The sequence below is a fragment of the Saccostrea cucullata genome, unplaced genomic scaffold (genome assembly GCF_032062105.1).
Source record: "Saccostrea cucullata isolate Sc308-1 unplaced genomic scaffold, CSIRO_AGI_Scuc_v1 ctg2333, whole genome shotgun sequence".
Taxonomy (NCBI): Eukaryota; Metazoa; Mollusca; class Bivalvia; order Ostreida; family Ostreidae; genus Saccostrea; species Saccostrea cuccullata.
The window spans coordinates 23,095-37,173 of NW_026936449.1; the positions used below are offsets into that span (position 1 = coordinate 23,095).

The 14,079-nt window shown below is 36.6% G+C and overlaps 1 long non-coding RNA gene across 1 annotated transcript; it reads left to right on the forward strand.

Moving 5' to 3' along the window:
• The first annotated feature begins 842 nt into the window (after positions 1 to 842).
• Positions 843 to 2,106, forward strand: LOC134245607 (uncharacterized). Its single transcript, XR_009987473.1, has 3 exons — positions 843 to 1,321; positions 1,752 to 1,873; positions 1,980 to 2,106. It is a non-coding gene; the product is annotated as an uncharacterized LOC134245607 (long non-coding RNA).
• Positions 2,107 to 14,079: the final 11,973 nt, after the last annotated feature.

Below are 14,079 nucleotides of genomic sequence, written 5' to 3' on the forward strand. Positions count from 1 at the left end.
GCTCGTTCGTATTGTCAGACGTCATGATGCCGTCAAATATTTCCTGTGACGGACAAGTAAAAACATGCAGAAATCCTCATTAGCTATTTTTATGCATTGAAATTCGTAAAATAATGTTTAAGCAGATACTTGATACGCTCCTTTCAGAATTAAATTGTGTATTTTAGAAGAAAAGTTTACGACGGACTAAAAAAATCAAACAATAAGGGTAATATGGAATCAATTGTTTAGAAAAAAACATGGCGTGACATAAGGGCTTTATATGGTATGATTTTCAAATAAATGCTAAAATGTTTGTAAAAAATTTAAAAATTAACAAAAAAAATTTTCCATGAACTCTTGTAAGCATCTTTTTTGGATATATATTTGTGTAAATCAAATTTCCAGTATTTTAAAAATATATAACACATTTCCATAAACACCCTTACCTGAATCGACTTCGAATTTATCCCCTGTTTTTTCCGCAGTCTACCATGTATCTTCTTGCGTTTACGGGCAAATTATCTCAAATCTAACGAATTTTACGTCAAATTACCTATGATGTCATAAAGACGTTGCTTTTTCCCGCCGACTGATGTAAAAACTATCAATATTACAATTTTATAAATCGCCCATATATGTATATAGAATTTGAGGGTATGCCTCAAATGTTACCAGTCTACATTGGTATTTATGTATAAATATCAAAGGTTTTAATACCTTAATGTAAATAAAATGAAAAAATAATGACATATTTCCGACTTTTAAGGAATTTCCATACCCGCATTACGTCACAAAATTGTAATAATATTTTCCGACCGTATTGACTCTTTTATTAGAGATCGTTCTTCATTTCCGGTTTCAATATGGAGCGAAATAAAAAGTGGAGGTTTGTAAAAAGGGCCATAAATATTAAGTAATCGCCTTGGATAAAGGCAGAAAATCTCGTTTTCCATCGGATTTTGTTCCTAATACGGCCGTACATATAGTTGACCACGATTATAATGTTTAAAGGTTAGAAAGTTGCGATGAACACGTTGTACATCATGTTGCTAGACAAGAAGATGTGACCACGGATAATTTAGACGATAGAGAATGGAGTATTGGAAGAAGAGTGGTAGAATTGGAGACCTTGGCTGATGCACTTAAAGCATGTTATCTTTGCAGTCAGCCATTACATCTCTTAAACTGTGTGGGTGAAAAAAAACTGGTTTAGCCCAAATTTTACTTGTGAAATGCCAATATCCTGAGTGTGGTTTTATAAATGATATACCATCTGGCACTAAACATGCTACAGTAAATGGTGGCCAAGCCTGGGATGTCAAAACAAAGTAAGCTGCAGGTATGTGAATATAATATATCCCTAACTTCATGTATAGTGGAATGGCAATTTTTTCCTTTACAGGCATGTTTGCCTTTAAGATCTAAATGTTGTTTTTTATTTTAGGAATAATTAATGGGGGTTTGGGGGAAACCCACATAAAGATATGCTTGCGGAATTAAAAATCCCAAACATAACACAAAAAAGTTGTTAATTTAAGGAATGTATTTTATTTTTGTGTGAATTATTGGTGTGTGAATCACACAGACATGTCACGTAGGCATATTTCATGAAGCGCTCTAGCGTGATTCACACACCAAGCTGAACAGGAAGTGCACCGTGTCCCCTAGCTGGGTGATTCACTCAAAAGCATGATATTACTGATATTGTTGACATTAATCAAATGATACATGTATTTTTCTATTTTCACTTTTTTGCCTTTTTTGAACAGGTGAAACCTACCAATCAAAGATTGCTTTTCAAGATCATGCTGATCTCCAGGACATTGTTTTGAAGCAAGACCAAGTTTCTCCAGATCATAGTCCACAATGATATTTTTTCACTTTTGGCTAGGTAAGTTTACTATTTTTTTCAGCTTGCAAATAGTTTCTTATTTGTTGGTATATGTAAATTTACATTTTTGCATTGTAAGTTCTAATTGTCTAAATTATAATTGTAGCCAGAACACCAGATATTCTACAGATTGCTGCGGTATCAGGGAATGAAGAGATGAATGTTCTATATGCGACCAACAACTCAGATTTGCCTTGAAGCTTCTGCGGCCACTCGGCTGGCATACATTGGTGGAGTACTAAAACATAAAGGACATCAGTCCCTCCAGAGGATGGTCTTAGATATTTCCTTGAGTTTTTAAAGAAATTTTTCAAGCCCATTTTAGTTGGCCACAATGTGCAGAATTTTGATGTCCCAGTCCCGGCCATGAATCAGCTGGCAAAATATGGTTTATTGGAACATTTCAAAGAAAATGTTTCTGGATTTCTTGATAGAATGGAACTTGCAAAAAAAATCCGGAAAAAGGGGATTGATGTAGATAACTATAAGCAAAAGATTTTAGTGAAATCACATCTTAAGATGCACACAATCACTTAAGCAACTCTACGAGAAAAAAAATATCTGATATATCATCTTCAAATGATGTGTTCGCTCTTTCATACTATGCATGCAAATCATCATTAGACACCTCAGTGAAGTCTAAGTTATTTCATCCCTGCCAAACATATTGAAAAATCTTGTTGATTGTTCCCTTAGTCTGTCTAGTATCAAAGCTGAGATGAATTCACAAATGTGACCCATACAATGGAATCGAGAATGTGTTCTGTGAACGTGCAGATGAAACAAAGATCCTGAGATTATCAAAATCCAAAAACATTATTGACAAAGTTGTGGCTTATTTGAATGCACAATGAGAACATTTACAAATGTGTAGTATGTATTTATTATTGATATGAATTTTAGAGATATCCCAGGTCCAGATATTGAGGGTAAAAAACATGAAAAATACCAGCGAGTGGTTGGGTCTTCCAACTTTTTTTTCTCAAAAATTCTTATTTGCTGAAAGGTTAAGGTCAAGGTCATTTGGGTCACTCTATAGATGTACCTCCTCATGTTTCACACTTCTTTAGTACATATAATGGATATCAAAAGAAAAGTTTCATGCAGGTAATTTTGCATTTTTTCTTTGAGTTTGAGAAAAAAAAAAATGGGGGGGGGGGGTTAAACAGCAGCCTGCACTGACTTTATCAATATGGAAAGGTATACATTTTTTTATGTTAATCAATTTGTTAGATGTTTATTTACTTACTTTAAAAAGAATTATTAGGTTTATACCCATATTTTTCTTATTTTACCTGAACTTGCTGATAATTTTCATTTCTTTTTTCAACTTTAGCGGAACAACATAAATGCTTTCTTTTTCATTTAAACATGTATATGTGACTGTATTGTTAAAAAAAATTGTGTAAAAATATTATTTCAGTTTATCTATTGTATTATAAGAGCTACTTTCTAGCCAATTAATTAGCAACCAACATAAAAAGTACCTCAGCATGAATTTTAATAAATTTGAAAAACAGACATATCTTGATCTCACTGATATACTTATTTAATGTGGCAATGTGCTAGTTTTACTTGTTTTTTGTGTTGCTTAGATATCCTACTTTTAGTATGAAAAACAAATTTGGGATTAAACCCATATAACTCTGAGTATGGAAAGACCTTTAAGATTTTCTAATTTATTTTGAAGCAGAAGGAAAATCAATAGAAAGCGTCACCAATACCTGCGTAACGTCATTACTATTGCATAAGCTCTTCTGGTCTCTGACCACTAGAGCGAAATAAAGAAAACAAAACAACGCAAGACGTCAACAACCGCAAATAACACAGACGCTAGAGCAAGCGGACCCTCTCAAGACAGCCAACCGTCGATTGATTACGACAAGCTGGCCGCGGCAAATCATAAAGCAAACTTTAACATATGTCCCTAATGCAGAGTCTATAATAACTTCGCCGTCAACTGCAATATGTCATTCCTTGCCAGCGAACCAATCTACTACAGCAGCCCAAACTACATCTACAACAGCACAGGCAACTGGATCTATCTTTGCAAGCTCCAACATTGGTGCCATAGTGGATCAAATTTTTTGTAGGTGAGCCAGCAAGGCAAACAATGTAACTCTCAATTATGGTATACCTCTAGGCTCTTCATTATCTCTGAAAACAACAACCAAATTTGGAACAATGAGTTAATAAATTTTAGAAATTTGTTAAATGCAAATGAAGATTTGCCAATTTCTCTTACACTTTCTGCTGGACTGGAGTGATCAACTTGCATCAAAGCCCAAAATATAAATATAAAACACCTATTTCACTTCCTCAATGGACAGATTGATTATATGTTGTTTAACGTCCCTCTCGAGAATCTTTCACTTACATGGAAACGCCATCACTTCCCGGTAGAGGGCTAAAAATTTTGTCCTATTCTCGGCACTCAGGGCCTTTGAGCAGTGAGGGATCTTTTTCGTGCCAGCACCTACTGCGACACGGGGCCTCGGTTTATACGGTCTCATCCGAAGGACCGGTCCCCACGTCCCACAGTGGGATTCGAATCCGCAACGTAAGGATTGACTCCTTACTTCGCGACTCCAGACCTGCCTACCCTTTTCATTGCAAGAGTGTAATTTTATTAAATTTTTGGTGGAATTTCAGAGGTAAAAGCGTAATCATGTTTTCCTAATTTGTAGTTTTACTAATAATACTTTATTATTCGTTAAAAACCCACTAAACTGAAATACATTACCTAACAAAGCTGGCATAAACTTTTCTTGATTTTTTAAAACATCTATTGGCAAATAAGTGTTGTAAAATACCAGTATCCTATATTTAACTCAAATTAATCATGCACCCTTAATGAAGCATTTACAAATTGTATCAAATCACTTACTGGAAGGCTTGCGTTTTTATGTTAACACAAACCGTACATAATAACACTGTACTTTATCTTTCTAACACTCACATCTCTCTTTCTTGTTCTAAGCAATGTTAAAATAAACTAAATTGAGCATAGAAATAGCTGTACTTATTGCAATATCATTTAATAGTTAACGTAAGTAGTGCCTTCTCGTGTTCTTCCGAAACTTCGCCATACCAGTTTACATGAAACAACTAGGTATATTACGTACGTTACCGAACTGGTCCTCTATTAATTACCTTGATTAGAACTTCTCATTTCATTTCAGCAGGTCGTACTTTCTAAATTTAGATGTTCATACATGTAATGGATTTTTAAAACCAAAACATCAAAAGCGTAAAATTAATACAAGTGGCGTAATAGCGTAATTTTGTGGTCAAAAGCGGAAGAATTACGCCAAAAGCGGAAGGGTAGGCAGATCTGCGACTCTAGAGCAGACGCTCTAACCACTGCGCCACGCGAGCGACCTCAATGGACAGATGCATTCCTGGTGTTTTCAGCTGTTATTTAAAAGTTTCCTCAACAAGTTCTCTAACTCCACAAATGTGGCCAAATGATTAGGGAAATGCAACGTTTGCATAGGGAAAATGCTTTCAGATCGTATGACAAACAGTTTAGAAAGCTCAAAAAAATAAATTATGTAAATTCACTAATACACCCAGAAAGTTCCACTGTTAAATATGACTCCATAGATGTTGTAACAGACCTGGTTAAACGATTTGGGGAGGGTTCACTAATGGCTAAGGCTGATATACAAGATGCCTTTCGCATCATACCAATTCACCCAGACGATTACAAACTGTTACGTTTCTCTTGGCAGGGTTGCTACTACTATGACAAATGTGTCCCCATGGGTGCAAGCAGATCTTGCCAAAGTTCTGAATTTCTCAGCTGCAGTCTATAGTGGTCTGTGTTTGAAAAGTTTAGGTATGTCACACGTGCTAGATGATTTTTTTTTCAGTGGACCAAAAAACTCTAATAGGTGCCATAGTGATTTAAACAAGATGTCCACGGGCCACATCGCTCACCTGAGAACATGGGCTAGTTAAAAAACATAAATCAGCTCAGTATTGAAAAATTTACTTGTTGGGGGAGGAGGGTTTGAATGTTTTATTACTTGAGAATGCCATTAAATCAATAAAACATTTATGTATAATTTTGCCACACTCGATAATAAGAGTTTTAAAGATTTTTCTTTTATGTTTCTATGTAAAACTTTGATTGCCTATTATGATCCCACCTTACCCCCAGGGGTCATTATATGAACAAACTTGAATTAACTCGGAGGATGTTTCAATATTAATATTACCAATCATTGCTTTGCGGTTCTTGAGAAGATTTTAAAAAGATTTTCCCTATGGAAAACTTTGATCAGCCATTGTGGCCACGCCCTACGCCCAGGGGTCATGATTTGAACAAACTTTAATCGACACTACCTGAAGATGCTTCTACGTGAATTTTATCTTTCCTGGTCCAATCTTTTTGGAGACAAAGATTTTTCTATATATTCCTAGATTTAAAAAAAAAATTCCTATAATATATTCCAATGTAAAATTTTGATCCGACATTGTGGCCTTGCCCTACCCCCAAGGATGATGATTTGACCAAATTTGAATCTACATTACCTGAGGATGTTTCAACATTAGTTTCATCTTTGCTGACCCAATGTTTTTGGAGACAACGATTTTTCCTACATATTCCTATGTTAACCTTTGATCAGCCATTGTGGCACTGCCCTACCCCCGGGGGTCATGAGTTGAACAAACTTGAATCCTCACTACCTGAGGTTGCTTCCACATGAGTTTCATCTTTTCCTGGCCCAACTGCTCTGGAGAAAAAGACTTTAAAGGATGCCATTAAGTTTTCATTAATTCATAATTATCTCCCTTTAAAAGAGGGATTGGCCTTTCATTTGAACATTCACCTAAGGATTCTTTGTAGCAAGTTTGGTTGAAATTGGCATAGTGGTTCTCGAGAAGAAGATGTTGGTGTTGAAGAAGATGTTGATCAGAAAAGCGTACTTGAGCCTTCGGCGTAGGTGAGCTAAAAACTTGAACTTGAACTCTGTGAGGAAACAGGTATTCCAATCAAAGCAGAAAAAACCAATCCCCCTACCACTTGCTTGATAATCTATGGGATATGAATGTCTTTCCTATTTCGCCTGCTTAACCTTGGGAGTTAGAGACCCTTTCTTTTCCATTCGCTTAAACTGTGAAGCTAGGGACAATCTTCGCATGTTGTCCTACTTTATTGACAATAAATTGGTTATCTTGCCAGATCTCTGGTCTTCCTCAAATAAAGAGGTTCCGGTTCTATAGGCTTTGCTGCGGTCTTGGGGACTGAATGGTTTGCTTTGGGTTGGGGGGGTAACAAATGATTTAGTTAAACATCAGATAGCTATAAAAGAGCTCTTCCCAATTGTACTGGCTCTAGAAGTTTGGGGTCCTATTTTGTCAAACAAAAAGATTTTATTTATGACTGATAATTTGGCTGTGGTTCATGCAATAAACAGTCCTCTAAGGAAAAAACGCTAATGAAACTCTTCCGAAGACTAGTTTTAACATCTCTTACTTATAACATTATCTTTAAGGCAAAACACATTGCTGGTAAGAAAAACACTTTAGCAGATCATCTTTCACGTTTCAAATTACAAGAAGCCTTCAGAATAGCTCCACGTTTGAACCCTCAACCGACACCAGTTCCAAAAGACCTGTTGAGCATCTGAGTCTCACCTGAAGGAAGTTATTTGCTGTTGCCCTTTCTACATCATCAGTTGCAGCATATCGTCGTAGCTAGGGTCTAATGCTATCCTGGAAAACTGACATAACATTCCCTGTTTCAGTTATCGATACATGCGATTTCATTGGTTATTTGTTAACCAGCAATTATTCCGCCAGTAGTATAGCATCTCACATATCGGCTATAAGTTATTACCGGCCGCCAGGAGGCGGTCGGTTGTTTGATATGAGTTTGAAGTCGCTGTGCGTTTCTGCGGAGTTAAAACAATTTAAATAATCAAAGTACTCAGAAGTGCAGAGAGCCGGGCTCATTTACAGCGTAGAATGGATTTCTTGAATCACGTTTATATTCTGATGAAAAAAAATATTTTAAAACTATCAATATAAATGAGAAGACACTGACAGTGAGTTTTTCAATCCTAATACCACGGTCCGATTTTGTCAGAATCAGAATTAATCTGGTACCGCAGCTGAATGTAAACAAACAGGCCAGTCTGGTTCCCTCTCCTGCTTTACCTCGTTTGTTTAGAGAACTACGGTAACACTGATTATCAAAAATCCTTACGCTAATGAACTATGTTCTTTGACTTATGAAGGTTTCAAAGTCATTACTACTAATGTTTATTTTATATAGACAAAACTTCATTTTATTTTTGTTGCTTTATTTAGCGTTTGTTTTATCTCAAAAGCGGTTGAGAGTAAGAACTATATTTTTGCACGTAACTTTAAAATGGCGACTATGGGGTCAACATCCTGCCTTGAACAGGATCACATAAGCCGGCAATTGCTCTTTGAGCAATAAGCCCGGCTAAAAATTCCTTAGTTTGTGTAACCTTGTCAGGGAGACTGAGCTCGTTTTTTGCACAGGGCAGGCGAAATAAGAACAACTGTGTTTGAATGAATAAATGTAATTTATTTGTAAATGACGAATAACATATATACAAAACAGGGGGTCATTCATAAACATGTAATAATTATAATAATACATGTGGTGATGAACACAATCATGACCCCCTATAATATTACATATGAAAATAGATATTGACACAAATCAACAGATAGGGGGCTAAATGACTAGAGATATTATGTATCACATGTACCAAAATACCTGACATGCCCCCTACTGTAAACACATGTAAAAAATAGGAACATCAATAAACTGCCTGCCCACAAAAAAGGTGGGTAGGTACAAAACTTAGGCCACAAATCCAATTAAGAATTGGATCCACCCACCCAAAGGCTACCTGGCAAGGATTAACAGTGTTAACAAAGACCCATATATAAATATGGAAAGGGGAACACTATATACATAAATTGCAACTGCTTATCATATGATACCAACATTGAAAACAGGTGACAGCAGACATATTCTTACCTGCCAAATATACATGTTCAAGACAAAACAATAAACATTTCATTACAGGAGTCAAAGTTCTGACCTGAAAAAAAAATGTGAAAACAAAACATGTTTTGAATATACAAGAAAAGTTACTGTGGACTGTATTAAGTTCACACTACATGAAAAGACTGTATACACTTATCATGGTAGACAACATTTCTATGGTGTCTTGTACACAAATAAACAATGTTTTATAACAGCAGACAAATTCTGACCTGTCAATCATGCACTTGGTAAACCAGCAAGGCCATATATACTTAAAGATTGATACATTTCACCAGAATGAAAAAAGTAGTACATCTTCCCATTAGGAACAAGAATTGTTGTTACAGAAAAATTAACGTTTAATTTTTACATATGGAAATTGGTAAGAGCAAAGAAGATGAACCACTACAGAAATAAAATAAAAATAAAAAATGTTCATTAATAGAATTATCTTTACAGCAGACAACATCTGAACTGTGAACTTAATGACAGCAGACAACTTCTGAACTGTCCTTCCTAATCACTATTGAAATACTTCGGGATTATTGGCAGCAGCCAAATGCTGACCCACCGTGTGTAATTACAGAAGGACGCTTATGTAGAAAAAGAGGGGGAGGGGTCACCTTGTTACCTAAAAACGGAAGGAGTTGATGCGTATGTACCTACGAAAGGCGTCAGAGTTCCATCGACCTAATTTTTGAATAAAGCTTTCTGAATAGCCTAAGGAGGCTGCATAAGTAGCTGCGCCTATTCTGAAACTATGACCTTTAAAATTGTTTGAATTAAGCCCTATAAACTCTACTGCCGATTTTAAATGGGTGGTCACTTTTGCATAAGAAATTGGGAGAGCATCCATTGTTTGAAATAACGGACCAGATGTGTGCTTTGAACATTGTAAGTATTCAAATAAAGCATGTACCAGACAAAAAGATGAACCCTGAATAGCTTGGATGGAAATTACCAAAGGGGTATGTTGCTTATTTGTTTTGAACTCACGCATGATGATTTGAGCCGCTGACAATGTAGGCCCTACATAGTCAAAAGTGATATCCGAGCGCTGTAAAACATGATTGCCGCCTTGCAGTGATTTCGCAGCAACTTCCTCTAATCTCAAAAAAGCATGAAAAGCTAACAAAAACAGGGCACGAAGCAGGATGCGAAGTGAATACTGAGGGACAGTGTGAGCTAGGGCATTTAATATTTTTTGTAAAATGTCCGGTGTAATAGGTAGACGTGTAATAGGTAGACGTGTATCTTTTGTTGGAACTGATGACTGACAACCCTTTAAAATCTTTCTAGTAATAAAGGCCTGCGTGAGGTCATGCATATTTAAAATTTTGTGGACATAACTGATTGCAGATATATGAGATGCTATGCCGCTTGGTGAGTAATTGACCGAAAACAAATGACCAATAAAGTTACACACATCTACAACTGAAACGGGGAGAGAGACAGTGGGCTTCCATGTTCTTACCAATTCCCATGTACGTCTGTAAGCTTGGGCCGATGATGGAGACAAAGCAGAGGCTAGCAGCTGTTGACAAACAGTACTCAAATTTGCAAAAGTTCTACAGGGATTGCAGTCTGGTGTGTATTCAAGTGAGGAGCTACTCTGAAGGCTTCCTGAAATTGAAATCGAGAGAGTTTATCTGCTAATAAATTTTTCTTGCCCGCAATGTGCTTTGCTTTAAAGAATATATTGTATGAGAGAGATGTTAGCACAAGGCGTCTTCTAAGCTTCATAAGAGTTTTTTTCCTTGCAAAATTGTTTGTTGACTGCATGCACAACAGCCTCATTATCCGACATAAACAATATTTTCTTCTTGGCAAGACTTGACCCCCAGATTTCAAGAGCGATAACAATAGGGAATAACTCCTTAATAGCTATCTGGTGATGTTCTAAATCTGGTACCACATCCCACACATGAGCAAACCGTTCTGTACCAAGAACTCCTGCAAAGCCTATAGAACCTGAAGCATCTGTGTTTAATAAAGCTTTGTCTGATGATGTAAAAAGATCTGGTAAAATTACTGATTTTCCATTGTAATTTTCAATAAAATGAGACCACATTTGCAGGTCAGCCCTAGTTTCACATGTTAGCCTGATAAAATGAGAAGGATTAGACACACCACAAGTAAGATCTATAATGCGCCTAAGGAAAGCTCTACCAGGTACTACAACCAAACAAGCAAAGTTTAATAAGCCTATCAGAGACTGTAGTTCTCTAAGGGTAATGTTCTTCCTATGCTTTACTTCCTGCAACTTATTTCGTATCTTGACAAGTTTTGTTTCAGACAACCGACATTCTAAAACGTTGGAATCAACTTCAATGCCATGAATTGTAAAAATGGTTGTTGGGAAATGGGTTTTTTTCTTTTTTAATTGGAATACCCGCTTCATTGCATATTGACAGAAACTGTTGCAAATCTAATAAGCATTTGTTGGAATCTTTTGGACCTATGAAGAAAAAAATCATCAAGCATGTGAGACATACCTACAGCATCAAATTTTGTGCACATTGCCCAATGTAGACCTTTACCAAGGGATTCGAATATCTGACAAGAATTGCTAGCTCCCATGGGCAGACATTTATCATAATAATAACGACCTTGCCATGAAAACCCAGAAAGTTTGTAATCTTTGGGGTGTATAGGTACACTGTACGATGCGGAATGCATCCTGAATATCTGTTTTTGCCATGAGAGAATCCTTACCAAATTGTCTTAACAGGGCTGTAACATTGTCAATTGAATCATACTGAACAGTGGCACACTCTTGGGGGATTTGACTGTTAACAGAATTATGTTTTGGAAATGACAAATCGTGTATTACCCTAAATTTCCCTGGTTCTGATTTTGGTACCACCCCAAGGGGTGATGAAACAAAAAATTCAAACGCTGGGGATTTAAAGGGACCAGCAATTCTACCTTTCTGTATGCCTTGATCTATAAAATCATCTATGACTGATGGATAATCGGTTGTACTTTTATGATTCCTTGAAATTATTGGAGTTGGAAGACCTACACATCCTAGTTTAAATCCCCGACTAAAACCATCTATCAGAAATTTAAGTTTCTGTGGTTCATAACCCTCTAAGACTCTATGCAGATTTTTTGGTTTGATGGGTGTTGGGAGCTCTTGAGAAGCTTGATTTTTGAGTATCTGGGCATTTGGATTTGGGGTGGTTTGATTTGCACCGCATACAAATGTGTTTAAAGGGGCAAGGGTTTCGACTGCATCGTTCACCTCTGTTAAATTGGAAACAGAATCTTGTACGAAAGGGCTGATTCTGTTGAGGCTTTTGACCTTGAAATTTTGTAATTGCAGCTTTGATTCGCAATTCCTGAATGGGGTTTTGCCATGGAACGTTAACGGATTCTCTGAGTTTTCTGAACTGCTCGTCATATAAATGCATGGTCACCGTGTAAGGACTGCACTTAACGAATCATATGGCAGTATTTGAGAAGGTTAGGGGCCTCATTGGGAAATTTCTCAATAAAGATGGCTGTAAAAATGAGGAAAGCATCAGTCCACTGGCCCAGAGTTATGGGGACTTTGATTTTTTGACCTTGATGTAAGTTAATGACCCCAGTTGAAATGGTTACTGAAAGAGGTTCATCTTTTGTTCTAAGTAATGATTTTAAATCAATATACTTATTGTTCCAAATTTTTTGCTTCAACTTTAAAGAAACTGAGGCACCTAATGGGATACCATCTTTTACCTCTATATCATGTTTGGATGACCTTGCTGGCTCACCTAAAAACAATTGGTCCAGAATGGTCCCAATGCCAGCTGAAGATGCACTGCCTCCTTGGTCTGTCGGAGGTGCCAGAGACTGAGTTGTTGATGTTGTAGCTATTGACTGACCCTGCTGGGATTCTATTGATGATGTAACTGTAGATGGCTTGTTCGTAGATTGTTGTTAGCTCTACTGGTCAGAGACCAGAAGAGCTTATGCAATAGTAATGCGTCCGTCCGTCTGTCTGTCTGTCTGTCTGTCTGTCCGTCTGTCTGTAAACAATTTTTCAAAACGCTACTCCTCCTACAATTTTAGTCTGATTTCAATATTACTTGGCACACAAGTAGACTACACTAAGATACATAGAATAGTGCATCGGTTTTTAATTTCGATGAACGGTGTTGCCATGGTTACTAAAAATAGAATTTTCTGTGAAATTCCTTAAAAACGCTACTCCTTCTACAGTTTTGGTCTGATTTCAATATAACTTGGCACACAAGTAGACTACACTAAGATACATAGAATAGTGCATCGGTTTTTGATTTCGATGAACGGTATTGCCATGGTTACTAAAAATAGAATTTTCTGTGAAATTTCTTTAAAACGCTACTCCTTCTACAGTTTTGGTCTGATTTCAGTATAACTTGGCACACAAGTAGACTACACTAAGATACAGAGAATAATGCATCGGTTTTTAATTTCGATGAACAGTGTTGCCATGGTTACTAAAAATAGAATTTTCTGTGAAATTCCTTTAAAACGCTACTCCTTCTACAGTTTTGGTCTGTGAAATTCCTTTAAAATGCTACCCCTTCTACAGTTTTGGTCTGATTTCAAAACAAGTTAGCACACAAGTAGACTACACTAAGATACATAGAATAGTGCATCGGTTTTTGATTTCGATGAACGGTGTTACCATGGTTACTAAAAATAGAATTTTCTGTGAAATTTCTTTAAAACGCTACTCCTTCTACAGTTTTAGTTTGATTTCAAAATAAGTTAGCACACAAGTAGACTACACAAAGATACATAAAATAGTGCAATGGTTTTTGATAAGTACAAACCAGTAGAGCTACAGTCTCGACAGAGACTTCTGGTTTTATTATGGCAGCTGCCAACTTGTCATAGTCTATGGAGGGGGCAGCGTTCGACTGTACTGTATTCGCATTTGCGTCGTCATTGTCAAGGTTTGTGTCGGCCACCGCAGTAACATCAGTAGTGCTCCCAGCATTTCGCTTTTTACGAGTTTCCGACGAATTCCCCGATGTACCGTCTCATTTCCGCTTTGGAGGCATGGTGGTGACCTGAGAAAATTGTTTTAATGAAGTAAAATCTGTAAATATAATAAAACTATTTGCAATATACTCAGGTTATGCATACAAAGTCTGAACAATGCAGCATTATTGTATGCATTAAGTAGAATAATTTC